At 37.3% G+C, this 14,257-nt stretch overlaps 1 protein-coding gene across 8 annotated transcripts in view; it reads left to right on the top strand.

Moving 5' to 3' along the window:
- LOC309498713 (uncharacterized protein) overlaps positions 1-14,257 on the top strand; it is a 170,939-nt gene that overhangs the window by 139,313 nt on the left and 17,369 nt on the right. Inside the window, exon 1 of one of the 8 annotated variants that reach the window (XM_082169597.1) lies at positions 3,300-3,531. The exons of the other annotated variants lie outside the window; for them this stretch is intronic. The gene's annotated coding sequence lies outside the window, so the exon portion shown is untranslated. Of the gene's footprint in view, positions 1-3,299; positions 3,532-14,257 lie in introns of those variants that run through there. 8 annotated transcript variants of the gene reach the window in all.

Below are 14,257 nucleotides of genomic sequence, written 5' to 3'. Positions count from 1 at the left end.
AACTGCCCTAATAACGTTAGAAAATCATGAAAATAAAAAAATGACATGACAACTTATCGTTAGAAAATCATTATTTATTTTATTAAAAGTTGAGAATTCAGGTTTGTTTATCAGTACCATAGCAACGCTAACTTCCGCTGGAATTGTCGGATAGGAACCGTCCGTAGCCTTTCGCAAGAGTTCAATTTTTTGAACGCATCCGGATGACCAACGGACACGATTTTTTTCGCACCGCACTCGTTCGGACCCGGTTCGCACCCATTCGCATGCGGTCTGCGAATCTCCATAGGAAATGAATGACTTCCGGTCGTTTCGTAGCCGTATCGGACCTGATTTCAACTGCCAGTGTGAAGGCGGCGTTAGGCAAGGCAAGGCAAGGCAAGTTTATTTATATAGGTTAGGTTAGATGCATACTTTGTACAGGTAAGCAGATGAAGTCAGAACAAATTATTTACAACAAAATAATATTGTTTGTCTTCTCCCCTTTACAGTATTGTTTGCCATCTAGTCTTGTGGCCAGTTGCATAAACTGTTAAGACTAGTCTTACAAGTTAGTCATCCAGTTTTATTCTTTAAAACTGTTAATAACTTTTTAAAGTCAGTAACATAAAAACGTAGATTGGTCTAATTTGACACCAAACAGTATGACTGATTACCCCTAACTAACTTCTAGTTGATCATACTAGTTCTTAAGACACAGTCTTAACAAAATGGCTATGTTTATGCAACTGGCCCCAGATCACAGAGTTTAGCTCCAAACCCAATTAAGCAGACCTGAGCAGCTGATCAAGGATCACCAGAAACTCTGCAGAACTTTGGTCTCAGTGTTCCAGTGTCCCAGTGTTGTAAGTTCAGAATATACTGCAGGAGATCTCAACATTGTCTCTCAAGGTCCACTTACATACAGAGCTTTACTCCAACCTAGTCCAGCACTCCAACCTGAACAAGCTAATCAAGGTGCTAAACTCTGGGTGCATATCACTTAGGTCTCTAGCTCAGTGGTCAGTGGTTAAACTGGCCACAAGACTAGATGGCAAACAACTGGCCACAAGACAAGACTTATGCAACTGGCCACAAGACTAGATGGCAAACAATACTGTAAAGGGGAGAAGACAAACAATATTATTTTGTTGTAAATAATTTGTTCTGTCTTCATCTGCTTACCTGTACAAAGTATGCATCATGAATAAGCGGTATTAAGGGCCGTCTTTATCACAAAATCCTTACAGTGCACTGAAACATTCGCTCCCTAAAAACTCACTATGTTATCAGAAGTTCTGAAGCACAAAACTTTAATCATACGAGACAGTACGCTACAAAATGACATGTGATAGGTGATTTTAAAACACAAACCAATATTATATTTCAGCATAAACATAACATCTCTAGACAGGTAATGTCTAATCAAGCAAACATTTACAATTTATCTATGACTGAAATCTTCCACAAGTATGTAGAGGGAAAACTCAAGTGTATACTTCACATTTTGGACAACCATTGTTTTTTTACATTTACATTTTGGTTATTGATTTCTTTCTCACTTTAGATGCTGGAGAAAAAAACAGCCTGGCTAAAGCATTCAAAGTGGAAACTTCTGTCGTGGCTCAATAATCCGGGATTGGGATGGTGGAAGGAGCAGAAGATCAGAGATCAGGAAGAGATCTACTGGTGCCCCTGAGGAACTGATTTACCTAATGCGTCAAATTTAACCAAACATTTTCATCACTCACCTTCATGTCGTTGCAAACCTGTAAGACTTTCGTTCATCTTTGAAACACAAATGTAGATCTTTTAAATGAAATCTGAGAGCTTTCTGTCCCTCCATTTCACAGTTTATGCAACTACAACTTTCAAGCTTCAGAAAGGTAGTAAAGACATTATAACAATAATCAATATGATTCCAGTGGTTTAACCTCAACTTTATGAAGTGAGTTGAGGTTCATGCTGTGTGGAATGCTGAGGAATGCTGTGTGTGTGCAAAAAAACCCATTGCATCTTTATTCACAAAATATACATCTCTGACACGTGTTCACGGAGCACCACGATTCATCAGTGTTGTGTTGGCGAGAGAGCCAGCGATCTCATGGAGCAACATGCGTTGGAGATACATAATTTGTGAATAAAGATGTAATTGTATGCACACATAAGGCATCTGTTAAAAATATCTTCATTTGTGTTCTCCACAAAAGTCTTATGGGTTTGGAGCGACATGAGGGCAAGTAATTAATGACAGAATTTACATTTTTGTGTGAACTATCCCTTTAATGTTTTCTAATGTGGTTATAATTGGCCATTGTTCTGTTTTATAAACATTTTCAATATTTTAAAGATTTATTGTTTTGAAAAAATGTTTATACAGAAAAGATAGATTAATTTGATCAAAAGTCGCAGTAAAAACTTTTAAATTGTTTAAAAAAATTATGTTTCAAATAAATGCTGCTCTTTTGAAAGTTCTATTCAAAGAATACTGAAAACTGTATCATAGTTTCCACAAAAATATGAAGCTGTACAACTGATCATAATCATAAATGTTATATATATAATATATATATATATATATATATATATATATATATATATATATATAATAGATTGTATCATTATTTATTCTAGAATAAGTAATATATTACAGAAATGCACTCATTAATTAAAATCATTAATCATATATCAATCATATTGTGTTATTAATCAATAAATTCTAAAGAATTTGCTTAACTTTTATGTTTTGTGTCCAGTGATTTTTCAATGTTTTTAACGGGTCCCAGAAAGAATTGTGTTAAAGATGAGTTTATAGCCCACTGGATCGATTACTCTTCACACTGGATTCTTTGAAGACGGACGTGGCAGCAGTTGCAGAACGGCTGCTGCTACAAACGCTTACAGGCCACATCCAAGGGTGGAAACATCTCAGGTTTTAGTGATTAACACGTTCTTTCAGTGAATTTTTCGGGTGAACGTGGTAAAAACCAATAGGAAAAAAAGTACCACATAAGACGTGATATTGACATTTTGAAAATGTTGAACATGACGCATATTGTCGAAGCAACGTTAAAAAAAAGCTTTCATCAATGGTGTGAAAATACGTATTTATAACGTTCAAAAAACTTTCATCAATGTTGTGAAAATACGTATTTATAACGTTTAAAAAACCCGACATCTGTCGTATTAAATACGTAGGATAAAAACGTTGTGACAACTTTTTCACGACGTGAAAAAAACGTTTTTGCAACGTTTTTGTGTTTGCTGGGTGTTTCGAACGATTCAGTCCGATTTAGTGTAGGCTGGTTCGACCAGTTCACTAAAAAGAACCGGTTCAAAAGAACGATTCGTTCACGAACCGGCCATCACTATAACCGCCTAGTTCACGCTGTCCGGAAACGTCACGTCCGTTACCAGTTCCATGTGCTTCGGTGTATTGTAAACACAGGCGTCAATAGTACTTTATCAATTTCAGCTCGAATCAGACTTAGAGAATAGTGGAGAGGAATCGAGCAGAGCTTGTGCACGAACGGCTGTTACAGGACGTGAGAGGTATGTTTTTTTTCTTCCTGTAGATCATGTCTCATAAGTTACTTTTTTCTATACGCGGTTATTTAATGCTACTGCTGTTTATGTTAAAACACGCAAAAATATCCATGCATTTCATACAATCGTTCTATCTCATAATATAACAATCCTCGAAGGGATTATTTGATTAGCACTTGCACACACACTCTCTCTTTCTCGCACACACACACGCACGCACACACACACACACACACACACACACACACACACACACACACACACACACACACACACACACACACCACAAAACGAATGTAGCCAAATATCTGTCGTCAGAACCATGAGCACATTACGAGACTAACCATGGTTTTACCACAGTAAAGAAAATGTTTACATAGATATTATATATTTAACGTAACATTACAAACACCATCATTAAACGTGGGATTAAAATTAAGTTTGAATGTGTTTGAAACAGCGTTGCTACAAGGGTCAATATCACCATAGAGTGCCTTTCAACCCTCACAATACTCACACATTTTGATTTTAATTTACCATTCGCTTTATGTCATGTCATAATAGTAGGCACTCAAATACTATAATAAATATATTATCTGAGCTCCCACAATTTTTTTTTTTTAATTATGGGCCATTTTTTTAGAGCATAAAGCATAGATATGTCCACCCTGTCGTGGACATATAAATTACTGTTAAATATGTTTTCATTGCACTATTAAGATACAAATGATACTTTCTGAAAGGTATGATGTCCCTTTCCTAAACAGGGTTATTTGTTTGCTTTCAAATTATAAATACATAAAAGATTTTATGTAAACCATGTGTTTTTAAAGAAACTCATACAATTCGCACATGTATTTTTTCTTATTTGGAGAAATATTTGATTATTTGGACGCAGTTTTTTGTTTGCATGTTATTGCCCCCACACCTAGCACAATGAATTATATAGGTATGATTAAATTATTATTTTAAATATTATTTAAAAATGCCAAGATGACAGGGTGGACGAGCCCACGACAGGGTGGACAAGCACACGACGGAGTGGACACATAAAGCAGAACACAAAAAGCATGACAAAATATGACAATGAAACATTTATTCAGCTTAAAAAAATAAATATATAATTACATTCTCAATCACATTGATATAACCGAGAATTTAGGATGACCTCTCTGGTTGAGATGAAACAGGCAGGGAGTTAAAAAACCAGCCCGTCTTTTCAGCAAAATGTAAACATAAGGAAAATTATAATAACAAAACATGAAAAAGCAAGTACATTAAATGTAAAAATTAGTTTTTTATTTGTGGTCAAGAAATATTGTAGTAAATAAATTCTGTCAATTTGTAACATTTACAACACGAGGAACAACTTGCCCCAAACTGATATTTAGAAAAAGAATTATACATTTGTGTTCAGAACACGATTCGATCTTTCAGTTGACCCTTGCCTGAATGTATTCCAGAGTGGTTCTATTGGGTTTTACATTAACTAAAAACCTAATGTAAACACCACATAACAGAGAAACACACTTCTGAAAAGAAATCTGGCTATACATTAACAAACAATAACACAAGCAATAAGTCATTTTAAAGAACAGATTCCTGTTCATCTAAACTCCGCTCATCTAAACTGCTCTTCGATATACCTCCATGAAGCCTTGTCTATCTGTACAGAGCGTTTATTGAGAGCTTGTGGCTCTGTAATCAGACAGAGAATCTGTTGGTCTGCATACCAGGTAATATCTTCTCTGGGACTAGGCCAGAAGAATTTATTTATCCCATTCCGGTGCATGCACTTAACCATAATGTTGTGCTCCTCCACTTTAACGATAATGCCAGGATAGGCTTCATCTTCATAATTCACCACACACCATTCTCCAATGTGTTTCGCCTCAATGAATTGTGGACGCCATCTGGTTTCAGTTGTGCCATCAAATGCAGGGGCATGGTTATGTTCTTTACTTACAGTTGCCTCCATTAACTGGTAACAGGGACAATCCAACATACCTGCCTCTCTCTTGCAGAGACATGTGATGTCCCGGTATTTCAGTTTGCCTGGTGAAACACTTAGCACCTGATGCATCCTCATTGTTCCTTTTATTGGAGCAATGGCAGGTATCTGATGTGTGATGAGAAGAGAGATGGTATGAACTTGAGAATTCAATGACATAATACTTTTAACAATAATGTTGTATGTATGATGTATATACCATCTAAGCTGTTCTACAACCAATACTTTGAATCCTGGCTCTGTTCATTTTATCCACTATTAATTTTGTATGTATACATACTCTGAATTTTCTTTCAGCAGATACGTATGCATAAGTACATGTATATATACATTGGTAATTGTAAAAAAGTAAGGTGTACATTTATTTTCTTACCTCTGGCTTTGATTCAACATCATCTTCACTGATGTAAAATAACTCCACTGAAGAGTTGTTTGATTTCAGTCTTTCATACAGGATTAAGGCATTTGGGATGTCCTCTCCATGTTTGATGGCTCTGTCTGCTGATCTCTTCAGTGCTCCACCAACACCATCTGGTGCCCCCTTGCCGTGTCCTGCCTCAAAGTAATTCCAGTTGATATTTTCAAACCCTAGTTTATATGGTTCTGTGGAAAGTAGGTAGAAATTCCCTTTCTGCCGATATTGAGTGGCTGGCCCGTCACTGAAGAAGTGAAGTTTTTTAACTTCAGGGAACCTTTGCCTTATCATACCAAGTACTGGGTCAAGGTGGGCCCAAATAGCTGTAGGGTCATGTCGTCGACTTGGAGAAATGGAGCAGAAGGCGAGAGGTGCCTGGTCTTCAGCAGTGTAAAGTACCCCTGTATGGAGAGTTGCCTGTTGGTGCGATCCTCCAAAGTGGACTGCTTGAATTTCTTGGCTGTATTTGCACAAGTAATTTTCACTAAAATCAATGTGCAGCATGCACTCATCTGCTTTTAGGGTCTCCCTGATTTGCCTGTAGGCTGTGTATTGCCATCTGATGTTGAAGATGTGTTGCTTAAATCTGCTGAGCCTTTCTTGAAATTGGCTAACCAGGTCAGACTCGGTTGTTACGAGATCTCTTTTGACTGTAATCATAGAGGATTTGTCTTCTCTATGGATCCTTTCTGTAGTCCATTGGGCTACACAAACCTCTGCTTCCCCAGGTTGTTTAATGGTTTGATATGCATTGAGGAGGCACTCCCTACACTCACTGTAAGCACATGCCTTTCTCTTTGAAGCACACACAATTGAATCTGCCATATCTTCTATACTTTTGGTAGACAATATACCACGACTGTGGAGGACATTTGCCATGAGTTGTGTGTTCTCATGTGTTTTGCACAAACACGTGTTGCGGTCAGCCTCTGTGGGTGTAACAACCCAAAATGGCCTAAACCGGCAAAACGTGCTGTATGACAGTTGGCCATGCTCCTCAGACAAAAATTTTCTGTGTAGATTTTTCAGTGTGTCTGTGAGTAATCTTTTTTGCATTTTTTTCTTTTGTCGTGTGATTGTTTGTTTGCAGCCTGGTGTCATACAGCTAACATCGTCACAGAGATAAAAAGACCTCACTTTCCTCTTGATCTCCAGAGCAGCACCACTTTCTTTTCTCTTCACGGTTGCACAAATATCCACACTGAGGGTTGCATTTCTTTTTTTGGAGTAGCCAAATGCCATTTGTGTGTACTTCTGGAGTTTGTACTTTTTTAAAACACTTCCAGAAGTCACCCTGGCAATCAGTTGTCTTTCTCTTTCAGTTTTTGCGTTTCTGTATTTTTGCCTGATGTTCTCAACCAGGGTGGTGTGAAATAGCAGGGCTCTCTTAATGGGTGACCTAACTTTTTGGCCTCTTACCAATTCCCTGACTTTTGAGTGAGGAGACACTGAGGGTTCTTGTCTCTTCATCCTCTGGTACCTCTTTTTGTATTTTTCTCCTTTTCTCTTCTCCTTTGCCAGTTTTGCTTTCAACTCTTTCATTTCTTTCATAATTTTCTTCTTTCTTCTTTCTCGAATCCTTTTTCCTTGAATGTGTTGCCTAGAATACATAAATTACTGTTAGGTTTTTAGGCCAATCACTGTTGATTAGGCCTATTTCATCCCTAACTAAATTATTCAACTATAACCAGGGAAGCTATATAATAGGTATTAGGTGACTATAATTAATACATTATTTGGCTAAGAGTTATGTTTCCTTTATATTATTTCCATACTACATTTATACTAACCTTGAGGGACCTAGCTGTGGTGGACAGTCCAGCTCCAGTGGTTCTGGAGTTGGAGTCTGCAACTCCACTATTTTCCTGGCTTTAGCTCTGGCAGCTTTCTTTGCCTCCTTCCATTTTTTCCTTTGTAAATGTTTTCCTCTCTCGGTGAGGTCATTAATAACTTTCTTCTTCCCTGTATCTCTATCTTTCCTCCATCTATCCCTTTCTTTCTTAAGGTACGCATCTCTTTGTTCACGGTTTGCATCACGGCGTTTTCTGTATTGCCGTGCACTTTCTGCCGCAATTTCTGCCGCACTCAGAGGCATGTCCTGAGAACAGCAATGATTTTATGTTTTTTTATATAACAAAATATTATCTTGTTATATTATATTATATGTTTCCATAAAATGTAATATAACATTTCTATAAATTGCAATATTAACTACAAATGAATGCTATGTCCACCCTGTCATGTGTATGTCCACCCTATCGAGTCTAAGTGTCCGACAGGGTGGACATTTTGGAACAACGACAGGGTGGACATTTTGAGCTTCAATTAGCATATTAGCTTACAACAAACTGTGACTAGGTAAATAGTTAGTCTGGTTGTTGAAGAGAATTTGGTATATTTAAACGTACATATTTTGAAATTATTGTATTTGAATCACTTCCAGTATATTTTATGCCGACAGGGTGGACATGTTAAGCTTTGGCAAAACAAGTAAGCAAACTCATATGAAGAAAATTTGTTAGTTGTAAAATCAGCAGCTACTCACCTCAGCAGTTGAATTTCCCGCCACTGAAGAGATACAAAAATCTGTTGTCCTGATGTCACTAATGGGGGTGGCCTATTCTTAAAGGTGCAGATTCCGCAATACGACAGGGTGGACAACCATTTAAGGGACATGGACAAACTCTTCTTTTTTATTAAATAAAAATATTGTTTTTATTATAAACTGATCAATACACTCAATTTGAGTAACATCTTATTAAACAAAATATTAATAGGAAAAAATAAATAAAAAATAAAAATGATTTGACTATTTTACTCTCATTCAAATTTGATGAGCAGTGCCTGGGACATAGCAAAATAACATACATCCTCTTATACAAAACTATAGAAAATCTTGAAAATGTATCTAAAGAGCCAAATAACGCTTCTGCTATGAATAAAAAAACGTAGCCTTATATAACACACCCTTTCATAGTCATTTGTATGTTAAGTTATAATGGAAAATTTGTTATTTATGTTCAGGACACCAAAAGGCACCCTACAGTGATATTGACCCACAACATAAATAAAACGATATAGGGATGGAAAACACATCAACAAAGGCAACGCATAAAACGTGTTGTTGTGACCCATAATCATCAGCTTCTGCTTTTAAAGTGGGAACTGCTCCATCTTTCAGGACAGACTTTTTTTGTGAATCCGGTGTGAACTCGCTTTGATCCACGTTATGACTAATGCAGCAACTCTTCCTCTTCTCAACATGTGTCTGTATACAGCTGTATAGCTACTACTAGCCCTGAGTGAATCATATAATTATTTCATGCCGTGTTTCAGACTTATCCCTTAATAAAACATGAACAAATACAGTGAACTAGAGTATTGGTATTATCTGGCATACATTTGACAGTAAGATATTTTGCCACAAACATAACACTAAACTGAAAATGATACTTAGGTTTTGCAATAACTGTATAAGAAACAGTGCAACAAATAAATCTAGGAATATACAAAAGTATATATGAATAATATAAAATCATATCTCATTAAAACTTAATGGAAACAATTTTGTTAAATAAAAGTTTTTCTGCATGTCAGTTTTTTATACAAAAGTACAACAAAAGTGCAACAGTAACTTATACTCAATCTAAGTAGTCCTTTAAAAACACTAAGTGCAGTCACAGTGTAGTGAAATAAGAGACTTTAATAGAGTACACAAATAAACCTCAACTTAACAAGTTAAGATTCAACAAGAGCAGTATTAAACCCAGAATGAAAATATTCATATTTCAAGTATCTCAGGTAATTTCATTCCCACAACCTGTTGCAATTATAAATTGCCCTTACCTGTAGGTTAAAGAATGCTAGACGTTGTTTCAGGGTTTAACCAGTTCAGTCCTGGATCTGTTTCACTGGGCGTTTGCTAGTATTAAAATCCAAACTTCATCAAAATAAAGATATTTCACTCTTTTTGATAATTCTCTCTTATATTAATTATTTTTATTGTTAGTAGTAGTCATTTCACTTATTCACTAAATGATAATTAATAGGTAGTCTAATTTTCATTGCCATTTAAGTGAAATTACTCAACTTAAATATACAAGCTTGATAAAAAAAATTCTCATTCTACAAGAAAATATCAGATGGCACTTAGAGGCATATATGTATATATATATATATACATATATACATACATACAGCGGGGGAAATAAGTATTGAACACGTCACCATTTTTCTTTTTGCTATTGACATGAAATTTTCACCAGATGTTGGTAACATCCCAAGGAATCAGTACATACAAAGAAACCAAAACAAATAAGCTCAAAAATTAAGTTATGTGTAATAATGTGAAATGACACAGGGAAAAAGTATTGAACACATGAAGAAAGGGAGGCGCAAAAAGGCATGAAAAGCCAAGACAACAGCTTAAAACTATTAGTAATTAAAAAGCAATCCAGCCCCCTGTCAGTGGAAATTAATAACAGCTGTTTCAGTCCCAAATGATGGCCTACAAAAAGGTCCCATTGCCAAGGTGTCACACAAGACACATCTCATGATGGGTAAAAGCAAAGAGCTGTCTCAAGACCTTCGCAACCTAATTGTTGCAACACATAATGATGGCATTGGTTATAGGTGCCATTCTAAGCTTCTGAATGGTCCAGTGAGCACTTTTGGGGCCATAATACGGAAGTGGAAAGACAATCATTTCACCATAAATTTGCCTCGACCAGTGCTCCTCGCAAGATTTCTGACAGAGGAGTGAAAAGAATAATCAGAAGAGTTGTCCAAGAGCCAACACCAAAGTGTATGGCGTTTTTAGGGTAATAGGGTAATTTCTCCTCCAAACATGGTGTATTATGGCATCCAAACAATTCAATTTTGCTCTCATGTGACCACACTAAATTCTCCCAATATTTCCCTGGCTTTTCCAAATGTTGTGCATCAAACTTTAAATGAGCTTCAACATGCTTTTTTTTTCAGTAATGGAGTCTTGCGTGGTGAGCGTGCATACAGGCCATGGCGGTGGAGTGCATTACTTACTGTTTTCTTTGAGAACACAGTACCTGCTGTCTGCAGGTCTTTTTGAAGCTCTCCACAAGTGATCCTTGGATCTTTCTTGGACAAATCTTCTGATTATTCTTTTCACTCTTCTGTCAGAAATCTTGCGAGGAGCACTGGTCGAGGCAATTTATGGTGAAATGATTGTCTTTCCACTTCCGTATTATGGTAAAGTGCTCACTGGAACATTCAGAAGCTTAGAATGGCGCCTATAACCAATGCCATCATTATGTGTGGGAACAATTAGGTTGCGAAGGTCTTGAGACAGCTCTTTGCTTTTACCCATCATGAGATGTGTCTTGTGTGACACCTTGGCAATGGGACCTTTTTGTAGGCCATCCGTTGGGACTGAAACAGCTGTTATTAATTTCCACTGACAGGGGGCTGGATTGCTTTTTAATTACTAATAGTTTTCAGCTGTTGTCTTGGCTTTTCATGCCTTTTTGCATCTCCCTTGTTCAATACTTTCTCCCTGTGTCATTTCACATTATTACACATAACTTAATTTCTGAGCTTATTTGTTTTGGTTTCTTTGTATGTACTGATTCCTTGGGTTGTTACCAACATCTGGTGAAATTGTCATGTCAATAGCACCTTTGGAAATATATTTACTGAGAAAAATGGTGACGTGTTCAATACTTATTTCCCCCGCTGTATATATATATATATATCAGTCATTCTTTTAAGAAGAGAAAACAGCATGTCCATCCTCTCCCTACTCTCCTGTGCTCTCCTCGCCTCTGCCTCCTTCTGCAGTCCCATGTCTTCTCTAAGCAAGTCCAAAAACTCGTCCTCTCTGTCTCGCCGCCTTCGTGGTGCTCCTGCTGGTGCTGATGCTGGTGCGGCTGGCTCCTCCTCTTCTTGGTCACACACTGCTGAACCTGGCCCTGGTGTGTCCTCAGGCATTGAGGCAATGAATGGAGTGGCTCTGTCCCAACACCTCATCCATGAAGACAAACCACTGCCAAGTTTCAGTAGTGGGTTTCCCACTCACACCCTCACCTGTCCCAGGACACTTGCAATCCTAAGGCAGAGCAAATTAACAATGGCTTGTTAACAACAACTGCACAATACATTTCAGCAAAGATGTGTGTATTAACTTTCTTACTTTGTATTATTTATTTATTTTTGGCCTGTATGGGAGTTACCTTCCCCAGCAGACCCATTTTCTCCAGAATTACACTAAAAAAGCAGAAAAGGGTATTTATGCAAAATAATAACACAGCGGTCATTGTTAACATGGCAAAATATGACGCATCAGGACATGCATACAAAATACTTCAGAAATCATATTTTTCGAAACTCAAATTTGGTTCATTACGTCACATCTGTACACGTAAAGGAGTAAAGGAGTCTCGGCTAGCAGGTTATATTGCGTGTGAAGACCTTGGAGGTGGAGATTTATAGCCTTTTCTCACAGCATTTGATATAATTAAAGTCAAGTCAAGTTTATTTATATAGCGCTTTTCACAACATAGGTTGTATCAAAGCAGCTTCACAGTAATAAATTAAAACAATACATCAATGTTTGTTTCTAATGGAACGTCCATGTTTGGTAATGCTGATCAATAGTATCGTTGATTGATTAGTTAAATTAAATATCCCCAAATATCCCCAACTGAGCAAGCCAAAGGCAACAGTGGCAAGGAACCGAAAAACTCCGTCAGGTGACCTAATGGAGAAAAAAAAAACCTTGGGAGAACCCGGGCTCAGTCGGGGGCCAGTTCTCCTCTGGCGTTTATGAACTAGAGACCGGATTTAACTGTAAGATTAAAAGTATTATATGAATGTCTGGCTGAAGAGATGCGTCTTTAATCTAGTTTTAAACTGGGAGAGCGAGTCTGAGCAACGAACAGTATCCGGAAGACTATTCCAGAGTTTTGGAGCTAAATGTGAAAATGCTCTCCCTCCTTTGGTGGATCTGGATATCCTAGGTATGACCAAAAGCCTCGAATTTAGTGACCTTAAAGAGCGCGATGGATTATAGGGCGATAGAAGATCCGTTAAATAGACTGGAGCTAAGCCGTTTAGGGCTTTATAAGTCAGTAGCAATACCTTGTAATTAATACGGGACTTTATAGGTAACCAATATAGTGATGATAAAATTGGTGTTATATGATCATATTTTCTTGATCTAGTAAGAACTCTAGCGGCTGCATTTTGGACTAACTGTAACTTGTTTATTGAGGATGCAGGACAACCGGCTAATAAAGCATTACAGTAATCTAGTCTCGAGGTCATGAATGCATGAACTAACTTTTCTGCATCAGAAACTGATAGCATATTACGTAGCTTAGCAATGTTTCTAAGGTGGAAAAAGGCTGTTCTTGTAACATATGAAATATGATTAAACTTATATATTTGATGGCGGATCCAGAAAGGTTCAAACGACGATCACCAACTGGAGATTCCCCCGTAGTAAAATGCAAAAGACTTTGGACTTCCTAGTGGCTACAGAAAAAAAGATACTGCAACCGTCTGGCCCACACGAAAACAAGGATAAATAACGGAAGGGCATTAAATGTAGTCACGCAATGCTGATGTTGTTAACATTAACAATTTGAGAACAAAGTATAATTTGCACCGTTTGATATGATAAGCGATCGTTTGATTTAATCAGTGCGATTTACTGCAATGCTTTTTTCCCCTTAGTTGGTCAGAACAAAAGTGGATGTTAATTACTTGTTCAGATCACATTTTCCGGTAAAAATTATTATGTTGGTCATACTTCCAAAAAGTATAATCTGTGATTGCGAATGACAGGATCCACACCGGCGCGGTGATTGACAGCCGGACATTCTCCTCAAAACATTGGATTAACATTGGTGCCGTGTCGAAGCACAACTCACGCAAAGTTGATAATTCCGCGAATAACTACAATTGCAGATTTCGAACAGAGATGTTTCAGCAGATTTTACAAAGAGGAAAAACTCCGGACTGCAGTTTTAATTGCAATTTAATAAATTTAGCTGTCTGCTCCTTGCGCCCTGAAACAATTAAACAATAAAAAGGGACCTATTATGCCCCTTTTCACAAGATGTAAAATAAGTCTCTGGTGTTCCCTGAGTGTGTATGTGAAGTTTTAGCTCAAAATATCCAACAGATCATTTTTTACAGCATGTTTAAATTGTCATTTTTTGGGGCTCAGAAAAACGCGCTGTTTTAGTGTGTGCCCTTTAAATGCAAATGAGCTGCTGCTGGACGACACAGGGGGCGGAGCCTCACGAGCTAGCGCTCAGTCTCTCAGG

Source organism: Leuciscus leuciscus (assembly GCF_965113295.1).
Source record: "Leuciscus leuciscus genome assembly, chromosome: 1".
In the NCBI taxonomy this organism is placed as follows: domain Eukaryota; kingdom Metazoa; phylum Chordata; class Actinopteri; order Cypriniformes; family Leuciscidae; genus Leuciscus; species Leuciscus leuciscus.
The sequence above is the reverse complement of the archived record's forward strand: the minus strand, read 5'-3'. Positions and strand labels throughout refer to the sequence as shown.